Source organism: Tenrec ecaudatus, chromosome 16 (assembly GCF_050624435.1).
Source record: "Tenrec ecaudatus isolate mTenEca1 chromosome 16, mTenEca1.hap1, whole genome shotgun sequence".
Classification (NCBI taxonomy): Eukaryota; Metazoa; Chordata; class Mammalia; order Afrosoricida; family Tenrecidae; genus Tenrec; species Tenrec ecaudatus.
In genome coordinates, this window is record NC_134545.1 from 58,786,924 (window position 1) to 58,801,766 (window position 14,843).

At 40.7% G+C, this 14,843-nt stretch overlaps 1 long non-coding RNA gene and 1 pseudogene across 1 annotated transcript in view; both read left to right on the top strand.

Annotated features, from left to right (window-relative positions):
- The first annotated feature begins 20 nt into the window (after positions 1 to 20).
- The window catches only part of LOC142429361 (uncharacterized), a 133,606-nt gene continuing 118,783 nt past the window's right edge, over positions 21 to 14,843 (top strand). Inside the window, exon 1 of the long non-coding RNA XR_012780420.1 lies at positions 21 to 90. This is a non-coding gene — a long non-coding RNA (uncharacterized LOC142429361). The remainder of the gene's footprint in view (positions 91 to 14,843) is intronic.
- Positions 8,776 to 9,423, top strand: LOC142429543 (exosome complex component CSL4-like; annotated as a pseudogene).

Sequence of the window (14,843 nt, forward strand, 5' to 3'; positions counted from 1 at the left end):
GTGGTCAATCTCGCGAGAGGCGTTCCTCAACTTTTGGAAGTCTAATCCGAAGTCCCGTGCGCGCTGGCAGGCTGGTTGGAACGCAGTAAGGTTGTTTTCTGCCACGTGTTTTCGCCCATTTTCTACCAGGCTCGTTTTTCCCCTTATGCACGCTGCTTAGCTACATCCTCCCTCTCCCATTCTCACCTTTATTCCATTTGCACTTAATTAACCAGATTCGAGCAGTTCTGGACAGGTGAAAACGAATTCAAGCTTTTGCCCTCAGGTTGCTTACAAACTAATTCTTAGTTACTATTAAAATATGCCAAACCACTGTAGCAGGTCATCTCACGACCACCAAACTAACAATTGTGAGTTGTGCTCTGAGAAATCATTTCAATTCTCTTGGGAGCCAGATTTCTGGAGTCCATGGAATCAAAGTGGCCCAGAGGCGAGGCTGGGGCTATTTGCCCTGAGGTGGCATTTTGAACCTTGAGCCTGGAAGAGGCTGGTTTCTAAACGTCATCTTGGACCCAAACGATAGAATCTAGACTCCCATAGGTTACCAAACTTGTTTGTCTACTGTCCCCTTTTCAGGAAAAAAAAAAAATTTCCCCTGATCACGCTAGGGGAAAGCTCAGTTCTTCAGCAAGTATTTTCTCAGCACTCTTAGAAGCCAAATACATTTGTGGCCAAGGTAGTCACACGATCCCTAGCCTAGAGTTTGTAGTCTAGGTAAAGCTCTGAGTTCATACACCCAGTAGCATCACCTGGGAAGGTTGTCTCTGGTCACAGTGAACTTTTTCATAAAAGCAGTTTTACTCGAACCTCTTTTTTTGTGATGGCCGATTTAAGAGAACAGCATGCCGTTGTGAAATTTTGCTTTCTGCAAAAATGATCCTGGGCAATTAAAAATTTTGTACTACATCCTTCGACCAGGATTAAGTTTAGATCTGCTTTAGCATACCCTCTGGATCGGTCCAGCAACCCCCTAAAGGTGGCATTGCTCACTGTGGGAAACACTGACTTAGATAAAAGGAAGATTGTTTGTGTCTTGGGCATTGCGCTCATTTGAAGAATTCAATCCGTTTTGGGAAACAGACTCCATAAGTCAAATTAAACTATGTTGTAGGGTAAATCAGTAATCATTTAAATTATTTTTTTTAAACAATGCTGTGTGAAATACTTTTGGCCATGAGTTGTTTATAAATTCTGACACAGCCCAAATCCAAGAAGATTTGAGTATAAGAATGTTTGGAGGTAAAAAACCAAGAATGGGCATTTTCTCATCTTTGGGACATTTTATCCCTCCCTGTGGCTCAATGGTTAATGTGTTCAGCTATTAACTAAAAGGTTTGTGGCTCAAACTTACCAACTAACTGCTGTATGGGGAAAAGATTTGTCAGTCAGCTTCCTGTAAAAATTTCTGCCTGGGAAACCTTGTAGGATCGTATTACTATGTTTTGCAGGGATTCCATGAGTCATAATAGATTCAACAGCAATGGGTTTGGTTGTTTTTAGTCAAAATGTTATCCTGATTTGAAAATCATATTTTCAGTAAGCTTCAATCAATGTTATTACTTGCTTAGTATAATTTTTGTTTTAACAGCTCTAAATAACCAATGTGGATGTAGCTCACTTTGAAGTGGAGTAAAGGAAAGCCTTTGAGGGTGTAATTTTTAAGATGAAACCTGACCCAGCTAACCAAAGAGGCTTCTTGGCAGAGGAAATGTCTTGTACTAACAATCTAAAGCCAAATAAGCCTGGAGAATCCTTAGGATGTAACAGAAACTAAAAGAAGATGTCAAAGAGGTAGGCAACTTCCAGAGCATGGAAGGTTTTGTAGTGCATAAGGAAGCATGTGGATTTTGTTCATAATGTAATGGGAAATAATTAAAATCTAAGCAGTGGTCTGTGTTAATGTAAACATTTTAAAAGTTGACTGTCCTTACAATAACAAAGCTGTGGTGATGTAATTGTTATGTGTTGAGCTGCTAACCACAGGTAAACAAGTTTGAAATTACCAACCACTCCTTGGGGAAAAGATGAGGCTTTCTACTCCAGGAAGAGCTACATGTGTTGGAATCAACTTAATGGCAGTGAGTTTGGTTTGCAGTTTAGTCCCTGCAATGTGGTGAATACAAGGGGGTACCTAAAAAGCAGAAAAAAGCTTTTGTGGTATGCATTCTCCCCCCTCCCCACACACCCCAACTAGCTGAGCAACTAGCTTACTAGGCCAGCATCAAGCACCATGCTCTGAGTTCATATACCCAGTAGCATCACCTGGGAAGGTTGTCTCTGGTCACAGTGAATTTTTTCATAAAAGCAGTTTTACTCGAACCTTTTTTTTTGTGATGGCCGATTTAAGAGAACAGCATGCAGTTGTGAAATTTTGCTTTCTGCTCAGGAAAAATGCCACAGAAACTGTTGTGATGTTGAACATAGCCTACAAGTACAGCACTATGTGAAAAACTCAAGTGTACGAGTGGTTTTCTCATTTCAAAAAAGGTGAAATGTTGATTGATGACAAACCTTATTCTAGATGTCTGCCAATACCCTGAATGGATGAAAATGTCAGCAAAATTTGTCTACTTGTGCTCACAGACCGATAATGGGCCATTGAAGAGATAGGGAAGTTATGTAGACTACCTTGGAGCTCTTTGATTCAGCGAATTTGTGTGTGTGTGTGTGTGTGTGTGTGTGTGTGTGTGTGTGTGTGTGTGTGTAAGAAAGAGATTTATATTCAGGAGCAATTGAACATTGAGAAAACATCCCAGCCCAGTCCAGGTCAAGTCCATAAGTCCGATATTAGCCCATATGTCCAATACCAATCTATAAAGTCCTCTTCAGACTCACGAAACACATGCAATGATGCCGAATGTAGAAGATCACAGGCCAGTGGGTAGAAAGTCTTTGGATCCAGTGGCATTGGAAACATCTCATCGCATGGCTTCTCCAGCACCCAGGGCTGCATCAGGGTGGGTCCATGTGCTTGTCAGCTGCTATGTCTCCCAGGGTATCCGATTCAGCGAATTTTAATGAAAGATTTGGAAATGAGAAGGGTTGCTGCAAAATGTGTGCCTCTGGTTTTGACTGACCAGGAAAAAGCATCGAGTGGAAACATGCTGTGCTTTGAAAGAACAGCTCCAGAGTGACTCAGATTTCCCCCCCACAGTCATTACTGTGATGAGACATGGTGCTATTCTTATGATGCTGAAAGCAAGCATCAATCAAGCAGTGGAAGATGACATCATCACCTCGCCCCAAAAAAAAGCTTGTCAAGTGAAATCAAAGATCAAAATGATGCTCTCGCTCTCTCTTTTTTTTTTTTTATGTGAAGGGATTTGTGCCTTTGGAGTTCCTTCCACCAGGTCAAACTGTTAATCAAGCTTTCTATTTAGAGGTTCTGAAAAGATTGTATAGCTGTGTGACCAAAAAGAAGCCTGCTTTGTGGCAGATGGGGCACTGGTTTTGCCACCACAACAATGCCCCTGCTCACACAGCCATCTCATTGCGCCAGTTTTTGGCAAAAAACAACATACCTCTCTTGCCCCATGCACCTTACTAACTTGATCTCACTCCAGGCGACATCTTTTTGTTTCCTCAAATGAAGAGGGACATAAAAGGACAGTGATTTAATGACATAGAAAGAGGCAAAGAAAAAAATGAGGGAGGTGCTATCAGCCATCCAAACAGATGAGTTTGAAAAATATTTCCAAGAACCGAATCGCAGATTTGACAAATGTATTAAATGTAAAGGAGAGTACTTTGAAGGTGATAAGGTTGTTTTGTAAAAATATTTAAATACATAGATTTGGGAAAGTAAAATCTGTTTTTTGGGGGTACCCCCTCATAAACTATAGGTGAACCAGAGTTTAAAAACAGGATAAGTTAGGGCATTTCATGACTAATTATGAGAGGTTAGACAACATAGAATGGTAGCAGGGAAGATTAATTTATTCATCCACCTTTCAATTAACTATAGTGTTTCTACCATGTCTTAGAGTTTAAATTCTGAGCACTAAGTTTGCTGAAGGACATGGTTACCAGTAAAAGCCCAAATTCTCCATGTGGATGAGGCTTTATTGAATTCTGTCTGATCTCTGACTGGCACTGGCAACGGCTTTCCCCTCAGGTGGTGTATATTAGAGAGTACATTATTACCACTCCCTTAGTCACTCCACAGAAGGGCAGTCTAGCCCCTAGGAAATCGCCTGTTTGTGTCATCACTGTATGATAGAGAGTTGCATAGTCATGAGTCACATTCTGGTCTGAGGGCCCTGGACCCGTCTTGTAAGCTCTCCTGTCTAGCATAAGGTCAGTGTCCCAATCCTGGTTCCATTCCTGATGCTGTAGTCCTGCCTGCAACTGTGATGTAGCAATCTACTGCCAATCTGGCATTTGTGACAGTTTCTTTTGCCCTTCCACGTCCTACTCAAACTGTTGGTTCTCTGTAAGCCCTGCATGCCGTCATGAGTGTCTGCTGATGACTTTTCTTCATCTGGGTGATGTGTCTTTGTCTTGTCTTTTCCTCTTTAATACTTGATGGATGTTCTCTGTAAATTATATTAGATAGTTGGCATCTCTTTTATAACAGGGGCCTAGATTTGAAAGGGCTTGTTAAAAAGTTGAGAGTAAATGGTACAGAAAATAGAGGACTCGTGTCTCTATTTTGAACAACCAGATGTAAGATAGGTAAGAAGTGATTTATAAAAGAGATCAAGAATTCTACTTTTGACATCACAATAGTTTCATATGGCTTCTAAAACAAATTATTACAAATTCAGAGGCTTAAAACAGAAATGTCTTCTCCTATAGTCTGGGCAGGAAGTTCAAAATGGTAGCACAGGGTTGAAGAGAAGGTGTTGAAAAGACCTCACTCCCTCTGGAGAGTCTAAGTTAGAATTTATCTTTGCCTCCTCCAGCTTCTATAGCTGCATTGCTTTCACAAGAAGTCCCTATGTTAAGAGAAGTTCTAGTCTGTCTTTAAGCTGAATTTGTGTGTAACGCAACAGTTGGATACAGTTCATATCTAATGTCAGATGTTTATCTCAATATAGAGTGTATACTTATGATATACTTAGCATATAGTATTTATATGTATATAGTGTACCTTATATACATAAAAGCAATATACTTATCCAGATACACTAGAACATCTTTGATACTAATACAGTAATAATAATAATACATTTTAATGCACATTACAAAGGAGTACCCATTATTATGAAAATTGTATGCACCTTGAATTTTTAATATAGTAGATTTTAGAGGCCTAGTTTATATCTACAAATTGCATGTCTCAGGTTGGATGTTCATAACTGGGAACCGGCCTATACTGCTGCACTCATGGTTTTTTGCCACCATCTTCAAAACCAGATACAGACTCTTCTAATCTCTCCCTGACTCTGCTTCCATTGTCCCATTAGATGCCTCTGCAGGAGGATCTAGGGTAACAATTAACCATATCTCCTTCTTCTCTTCCCTGTGACCTTATGATGAGATTCTCTATTGATCAAATCCAACCCAACCCAGAAAACAAGAGATTCTATTTTATTTAATCAAAACAAATCAGTCCCCAAAGCCAAGGAGCAAGCACCCCCAAGGCCAAGGAACAAGCAAGGAAGTGAAATGTGGAGAGAGGATCTGGAAAAACGAATCCAATGGAACTGACTCACAGAAACAAAAGGCCTATTAACATCCAAGTGGTTATGTCAAGAAGACAGCTTGGTTTATAAATCTGGTGCTCAGAAGAGAGGTCCAGATAAAGATATTAATTAGGGCAAGGAAACAGCATATGCAGAAAAGAACTAAGCTTGGAGGAACGCTAGCAATTGAATATTGATCGAGGAGAAGTTATGCCAGTCAAGAAGAGGAAATCCAAGAGATTCCGGAGAGAATAAAAAAGGGACTAAGGTTCAAGATGAGCTACATGGAAATGTGTATAGGCATTAAGAAGATAATAGATGATACATAAATAGGATGAGGGGTGTTCCTTAAGAAGTTCTGTGGGGTAGGAGGTTTGGTAGGGCGTGATCAAGGGTAATGTAACCGAGAGGAATTACTGAAACCCAAATGAAGACTGAGCATGATAGTGGGACAAGAGGAAAGTAGAAGGAAATAGAGGAAAGAACTAGGAGGCAAAGGGCATTTATAGAGGTCTAAATAAAGGCATGTACATATGTAAATATATTTATATATGAGAATGGGGAAATGATGCTGGAATCTGTCATTGATATTTCAAATATCACAGGGTCACCGAAGGTGAACAGGTTTCAGCAGAGCTTTCAGACCAAGAACAGACTACAAAGAAGAAATAGGCTGTCCACTTCTGAGGATATAGGCACTGCATCTTTGTGAATAGCAGCAGAACATTATCGTATACTGAAAACTTTATGAATAACAGCACAATAATGACAGATAAACTGCCAGGAGAAGAGCCCCCCCCAAGTCAGTAGGCACTCAAAATATGACGGAGGAAGAGCTGCCTTCTCAAAGTAGAGTTCACCAAAATAATGTGGAAGGAGTATAGATTTTAGGAACCTTCATTTGCTAATGATGCATGACTCAAAATGAGAATACCTCTTAGTAATTGGAACTTGGAAAAATTAGAAGTTATCAAACTTAACATGCATAAAATGATATCCTAGGCATTAATACTAGAACTGAGATATGCTGGTATTGGCCATTTTGAATCAATCAGATGATTTACAATGCTAGATATGATGAATTCAAGAGGAACGACATTGCTTTCATCATCAAAAGGATATTTCATGATTTATCTTGAAGTACAATGTTATCTGTGATAGGATAATGTCTATCTGCATACAAATAAATTTAGTCAATATATCATTCAAATTTACACACCATCCACTAAAGCTAGCAAGGAAAAACCGAAGAATTCCATCAGCACTTTCAGTTTGAAATTGATCAAATATGCAATCAAGATGCATTAATAATTGTTGATTGGAATGTGATAGTTGAAAACAAAGTGGAAGGAGCAGTCATTGGAAAATATGGCCTTGGTGATAGAAACAAAGCTGGAGGTTTCATGAAAGAATTTTGCAAGTTCAACAACTTTTCAACAACATAAACCAAGACTATACACGTGGACTTCTAGAGATGGAATACACAGAAATCAAATTGACTACATCTGTGGGATGAGACAATAGAGAAGTTCAATACCAGCAATCAAAACAGGAAGGTGCTAACTGTGGAACAGATCATCAATTTTTCACATGGCACATCAACTTGAAGTTGAAGAAAATTAAAACAAGTCCAGGAGAACCAAAATATGATCTTGAGTATATTCCACCTGAATTTCAAGAATGTAGATTTTACTCGATTAGATTTTACTCATTGAACACTAATGGTTGAGCGTTGGGATAACATCAAGAGCATTATACATGAAAGCAAACGATCATTTACAAGATAGTAAAGAGTTGGGAAGAGAATGCTTCCCGATATGATCGCTGAAGACAAATGGGTGCTTAAGCAAATGTGGTGAAGAAAGCTGATGGTGCCTGGCTATCAAATATAAAGCGTCTGGGGTCTTAAAGGCTTGAAGGTAAACAAGTGGCCATCTAGTTCAGAAGCAACAAAGCCCACATGGAAGAAGCACACCAGACTGTGTGATCACGAGGTATCAAAGGGATCAGGTATCAGGCATCAGAGAACAAAAAATCAAATCATTGTGAATGAGGGGGTAGTGCAGATTGGGGACCCAAGATCCATCTGTAGGCAACTGGACATCCCCTTACAGAAAGGTCTTGGGGAGGAGAGAGCCAGTCAGGGTAGAGTGTAACAAAGATGAAACATTACAACTTTACTCCAGTTCCTAAATACATCCTCCCCCTACCAGTATCATGATCCCTCCCAATTTTACCTTACAAATCTGGCTAGACCAGAGGATGTACACTGGTACATATAGGAACTGGAAACAGGGAATCCAGGACAGATAATCCCTTCAGGACCAGTGCTGAGAGTGGCAATACCGGGAGAGTGGATTGGAAAGGGGGAACCAATTACAAGGATCTACATATAACCTCCTCCCTGGGGGGTGGACAACAGAAAAGTGGGTGAAGGGAGACGTTGGACAGTGTAAGATATGACAAAATAATAATTTATAAATTATTAAGGGTCCTTGAGGAAGAGGGAAGTGGGACGGGAGGGAGAAAAATGAGGAGCTAATGCTAGGGGCTCAAGTAGAAAGCAAATGTTTTGACAATGATGATGGGAACAAATGTACAAATGTGCTTTACACAATGGATGTGTGTATAGATTGTGATGAGTTGTATGAGCCCCTAATAAAATGATTAAATCTAAAAAAAGAAAAAATGGTGATGGCAGCATATGTACAAAAGTACTTGACACACTGGATGAATGTATGGATTGTGATGAGATGTAAGACCCCCCAGTAAAAGAGTTTAATAATAATTAAAAAGAGAAAACGATGATGACAGCAAATGTACAAATGTGCTTGACACAATGTAGGTATATATTGTGATCAGAGCTGTAGGAAGTTCCAATAAAATGATTTATTTACCTTGGTGCCTAGTGGCTTAGGTGTTGGGTTCCTATCTACAAAGTCAGCAGTTCAAAATGATTTATTTAATAAAAAAAAAGATAGTAAAGGACAATCGTGGAAATACCCTTCCCCACCTCCCACCCCCCAGGCAGCCGCAGTGTCACCTGCACCAGGCTCAGCTATTGCTTGCTGCCTGACCAAGAGTCGGGAGAAAGGCATCCTTTCTGTCTGCTGTCAGAGAATCCCAGTTCCTACCAAATGCATAGGCTATGCAACTTGTAAGCTTTCTAGCATCAAGCCACACTTTGCCAAAGATCCATATCCAGATCTTACATAGTCTTTACAAGAAAATATCTGCAAGAAAGGAATCCGAGCTACTGAAAAAGACAAGGTTGAAATTTATATTTCCATTCAGGTGACATTGTCATGGCCAGCAGACTTTTTGATCCTTGTCAACATAGAGAACCAGCTCAAGGAGCTGTAGGGGAGCAAGACTTTGCCCTCTATTTTCCTTCAGTGTTATGTGACTAGATCGCTCTAGGTCAGTGATTCTCAACTTTCCTCATGCTGCGAGCCTTTAATACAGTTCCTCATGTTGTGGTGACCCCTCAATCATAAATTTATTTCGTTGTTACTTCATAACTGTAATTTTGCTATGGTTATGCATCAGGCGACACCTGTGATAGGGTCATTTGACCTCCAAAGGGGGCGCGACCCACAGGTTGAGAACTGCTGCTCTAGGTGATGCTTAGTCCAACTACCTGCTGACCACAGCTGAAAATGAGCTGGATGTGGTGGTGGTCCACAGAGCATCAGGTGTCCAGATGGTGCTCATTAGCTAGTGTGAGATGCAGTGCCCTAAAAGCCACACTAAAGAATTCCAGAAAGTGGCACCAATCCAGCCTGAATTCCTGTAGACCTAAGAAAGTGTTTTCACTCCAAAAAGAAGAGTGACCGGATTTAAGGATATGTGTATGAAAGTAGCATCAAGATGCAGTTGTCAAACATACCAGCCTGTGTGATCATGAGGTGTCTATGGGATCAGGTATCAGGCATCAAAGACCCAGAACAAGAAGTCATGTCAGTGTGAATGAGGGGGAGGGTGGAGTGGAGACCCAAAGCTATCTGTAGATAATTGGATGCCCCTTTACAGAAGGATCACAAGGAAGAGACGAGCCAGTAACGGTGCAGTATAGCATCGTTAAAACATACAGCTTTCCTCTAGTTCTTTAATGCTTCTCCCCCTCCCCCATCATGACCCCAATTCTACCTTATAAATCTGGTTAGACCAGAGAATGTCCACAGGTACAGATAAGAGCTGGAAACACAGGGAACCCAGGTCAGATTAAACCCCCTCGGGACCGATATTGAGAGTACCTACTGATACCAGGAGGATAAGGGCAAGGTGGGAGGAGAAAGGGGGAACCGATGACAATGATCTACATATAACCCCCTCCCAGGGGGATGGACAACAGAGAAGTGGGTGAAGGGAGACATCGATCAGTGTAAGACATGACAAAATAATAATTTATAAATTATCATGGGTACATGAGGGAGGATGGGTAGGGAAGGAGGGAGGGAGGGAAAAATGGGGAGCTGATACCAAGGTCTCAAGTAGAAAGAAAATGTTTTGAAAATAATGGTGGCAACAAATGTACAAATGTGCTTGACACAGTGGATGGATGTACATATTGTGATAAGAGCTGTATGAGCCCCCAATAAAATGACTAAAAAAAAGATGCCATTGTCTTTATTCAGACCCTTGGGGTCCGCCAACTACCTTTAGAGAGATCTGTGAGAAATGTACTCTGTAAACAGGACCTCCTGAGCCTTTGAGAGGCGTCCCCTCTCTTCTGCAGGCACCAGCACACAACTGTGTAATGCTGGTAATAGGCTTGTCCTCCTGATACTCCTAATAAGTATGTGGATTTTTTTTTTACTGTGACAAAGAAAGCATTTTTATTCAAAGTGCTTAGAATTCCTGTTGTCTTCAGTTAGGAAAGGAATTTAAATGATGTCATGACAGGTGGAACAGGAATTTGCCAGCTGTCATTCATTAACTGATTCGTGCAAGGGGACGTCAAAAAGTTCTAGGAAAAATTGAATTGAAAGATAATGATTTCAAGTGTTTTTTTCGGTGGATGAAAATACACTATGCAATTTTGGTGTTGGGTTTTTAGATTGCACTTATTGAGCACTGCTATGTGGTAGGCAAAATACAATTTTCACCATCCTCAGTTCTAAGGAGCATTCTGACTATACTTCTTTTAAGAGAGATTTGTTCAGTTTTCTGGAAGTCCATGGCATAGTCAATATTCTTCACCAACACTGTAATTCAAAGGTATCAATTCATCTTTGGTCTTCCTTATTCATTGTCCAGCTTTGCACGCTTAAGTCAGGCACACATTTGTCCTCCAAATGACTTTATGGCATTTCACCTCTTAAGGAGGGGCTTTTACAGCAGATTTGCCCAAAGCAATGTGTCATTTCCTTTTTGACTGCTGCTTCTATGGGCATTGATTGTGGATCCAAACAAGATGAAATCCTTGACTATTTCCATCTTTTCTCTGTTTATCAGGATGTTCCATACATTTTCGAGAACTTTTATTTGCTCTGCTTTGTGGTGTAATCTACGCCAAAGCCTGCAGCAGTCTTTGATATTCATGAACACAAGCTTCAAGTCCTCTCCTTTTCTGCAAACATTGTCGTACCAAGTACATAATGCAGTTGCTAAGTAAGTCTTCCTACAATCATGATGCTGAGTTTTTTCTACATAGGGTCCAGCTTCCCAAATTGTTTTCTCAGCATACAAATTAAATAACTGTGGAGAAAGAATACAATTCATGATGCATGTCTTTCTTGATTCTAAACAATATACTTTCATTTGGTTCGTACCTAGATCTTTTGGTCTATGTACAGTTTCCACATGAGCACAGTGTTCTGGAATTCCCATTCTTTGCAACGTTCTTCACAATTTGGGATCCACACAGTCGAATGTCTTTGCATAGTCAATCAAACACAGGCAAACATCTTTTTGGTGTTCTCTGTTATCAGCCAAGATTTATCTGAGATCAGTTGATATGAGAAACTATATGCACATAGATGATTCTCTAAAAGAGCCCAATGCCTAAGGCAAAATTATTTCCTTTGTTTTAAAATCATTTTATTAGGGGCTCATACAACTCTTATCACAATCCATACATATATCAATTGTGTCAAGCACATTTGTCCATTTATTGCCTTCATCATTCTCAAAACATGTGCTCTCCACTTAAGCCACTGGCATCAGGTCCTCATTTTTTCCCCTCCCTCCCCACTTCCCCCTCCCTCATGAACCCTTGATAATTTATATATTATTATTTTGTCATATCTTGACCTGTCCGACATCTCTCTTCACCCACTTTTCTGTTGTCTGTCCCCCAGGGAGGAGGTCACATGTAGATCCTTATAATCATTTCCCGCTTTTCAACCCTCCCTCCCTCTACGTTCCCAGTATCACCACTCACACCACTGGTCTTGAAGGGATCATCTGCCCTGGATTGCCTGTGTTTCTGGTTCCTATTTGTACCAGTGTACATCCTCTGGTCTAACCAGACTTGCAAGGTAGAATTGGAATCATGATAGTGGGGGTGGAGGGTGGGGAAAAAGCATTTAGGAACTACAGGAAAGTTGTATTTTTCATCGTTGCTACATCACACCCTGTCTGGCTCGTCTCCTCCCCGAGACCCCACTGCAAAGGAATATCCAGTGGCCTACAAATGGGCTTTGGGTCTCCACTCCACACTCCCCCCCTCATTCACTATGGTAAAATTTTTTGTTCTGATGATGCCTGATACCTGATTCCTTCAACACCTCGTGATCGCACAGGATGATGTACTTCTTCCATGTGGGCTTTGCTGCTTCTGAGCTAGATGGCCGCTTGTTTACCTTCAAGCCTTTAAGATCCCAGACGTTATATCTTTTGATAGCAGGGCACCATCAGCTTTCTTCACCACATTTGCTTATTTACCCGCTTTGTCTTCAGTGGTTGTGTCACGAAGGTGAGCATCACAGAATGCCAATTTAATAGAAGAAAGTATTCTTGCATTGAGGGAGCACCCGAGTGGAGGCCCAAAGTCCTTCTGCTACCTTAATACTAAACCTATAAATATATGCACATAGATTCTATTTCCCCATTGTCATATATGAATATATTTGCATATATACATGTGTTTATCTAGACATTTATAAGTGCCCTTTGCTTCCCAGCTCTTTCCTCTATTTCCCTTGACTTTCCTCTTGTCCCACTATCATGCTCAGTCCCCACCAGGGTTTCAGCAATTCCTCTTTGTTACATTACATGCAGTATCAGGCCTCCCACACCCTCCTCACCACCAATTTGGATCACTTGTTGTTCCCTTGTCCCTGGGTTTGTTAACACCACTTCCTTTCCCCCCACCTCCCCCTCTCCCATGTCCCCCTGGAACTGTTGGTCTCATTGTTTTCTCCTCCAGATTGTTCATCCAGCCTATCTTATTTAGACAGACCTGCGGAGATAATAACATGCACAAAAACAAGACAGAGCAAAACCAAGCAACAGTATACAACAAAACAACAACAACAAACCAATGACAAAAAACAAAACAAAACACAACAAGAAAGAAAAGCTTGTAGTTAGTTCAAGGATCGTTTGTTGGCCTTTAGAAGTGTTTTCCAGTCCAGTCTGTTGGGACACCACACCATGGCCCCAAAGTCCACCTTCAGCATTCCCTGGGGGACCTCGCTGCTCCATTCCCTTGCTGTTCTGTTGCACCCCCTTAGTGTTTTGCCTTGGTGTGGCGGGATCAGATCAGTGCAATTCCCACACCATGTCTCCAGTGTTGTCCTCTGTAGAGCTATGGGTCAGTGAGGGGCGTCATGTCTCATAGTGGGGCCAGCCATGTGGTCCTCTCTGTGGACTGGCTGCTCTAATTGGGGTCATTGTCCTCAAGGCCTGGTGGGCCAGGATGTGCTCCACTCTCTCCTCCTCCCCCTTCAAAAATGATTTTCTTTTTTTTTTTTTTAAATTTTAACAATTTATTAGGGGCTCATACAATTCTTATCACAGTTCATACATATACATACATCAATTGTATAAAGCACATCTGTACAGTCCCTGCCCTAATCATTTTTTTCTCCTCTTTTCTTTTTTTACATTTTATTAGGGACCCATACAACTCTTATCACCATCCATACATATACATACATCAATTGTCAAAAATGATTTTCAATAACCTTTTTACCAAGCTATTATCTTCAAGGTGACATTAGGAAAATGTCACCCGCCCTCCTCATATATTTGAAATGAATTTGTATGTCACTAAAACTCCAAGTCCACGTCAGCTTTACTGTTCCTCCTTTTTCAGCCACTCAGACCAATATTTAGATCTGAGGAGTAAGAAATCTGGAGGTGCCTCGTGCCCCCCTCCCCACACACACAATGGAGCAATTTAAATTTTATTTAATATTTCCTGTTAAACCCTCCTTTTTTTTTTTTGGCCTCCCAACCTTCTCCCTGTTCCTAGTTCCTTAAAGGTTCAAGTTTAAAAGTATGCCTAAGGGTAGGTGAGCTGGGTAGATCACCCCAATTTCATGAACCTAGAAATCTGGATTCTGGGAGAATAAAAATGGTTTGTCAATAAATTCTACGTAAAGGTGAGCAGATAATTCTAGTGTAGAACAGAGGAAGACGGCGTCAGGGAGGCGTGCGCGAAGGGTCATAATAACACAGGGCATTGTCCCGGATTGTAGCAAGGTGGTGAGTGTGTGGATATTTTCTGCTGTATTTCCCCCAAGTATCAGCTCTCTGAAAGAAGCTCTGATGGCATTGCGGGTTAAACATGGCGCTGTGGACCACAAGGTTAGCACTTCAAACCCATGAGCCATTCTGCAGAAGAATGAGACGGCTTCCAAAACATTTACAGTTTTGGCAATCAATGGAGAAGTGCTACGTATTCCTGTAAATTATTATCAGTTGGTAATGACTCAATGGCAGTGGGTTTTGTTTCATTTTTTTGACCATCTCTGAAATAATATCACTCTATAATTTCTGTTAGCCAGTGGCCGTTGTGATAAAATTGGAATACTTTGACAATTTCTTTTATGTAAATTTCTCTTTTATATGTGTGAGACAAGTTCCCAGGCATTCAGAATTAGTGATAAACATGATTACCCTTTGTAATTTCTTGGAGAGAAAGTGAAATTAAAAACAATCTTTTTATTAGGGGCTCATACAACTCTTAACACAATCCATACATACACCAGTTGTGTAAAGCACATTTATGCATTCATTGTCCTCATCATTCACAAAACGAAAATG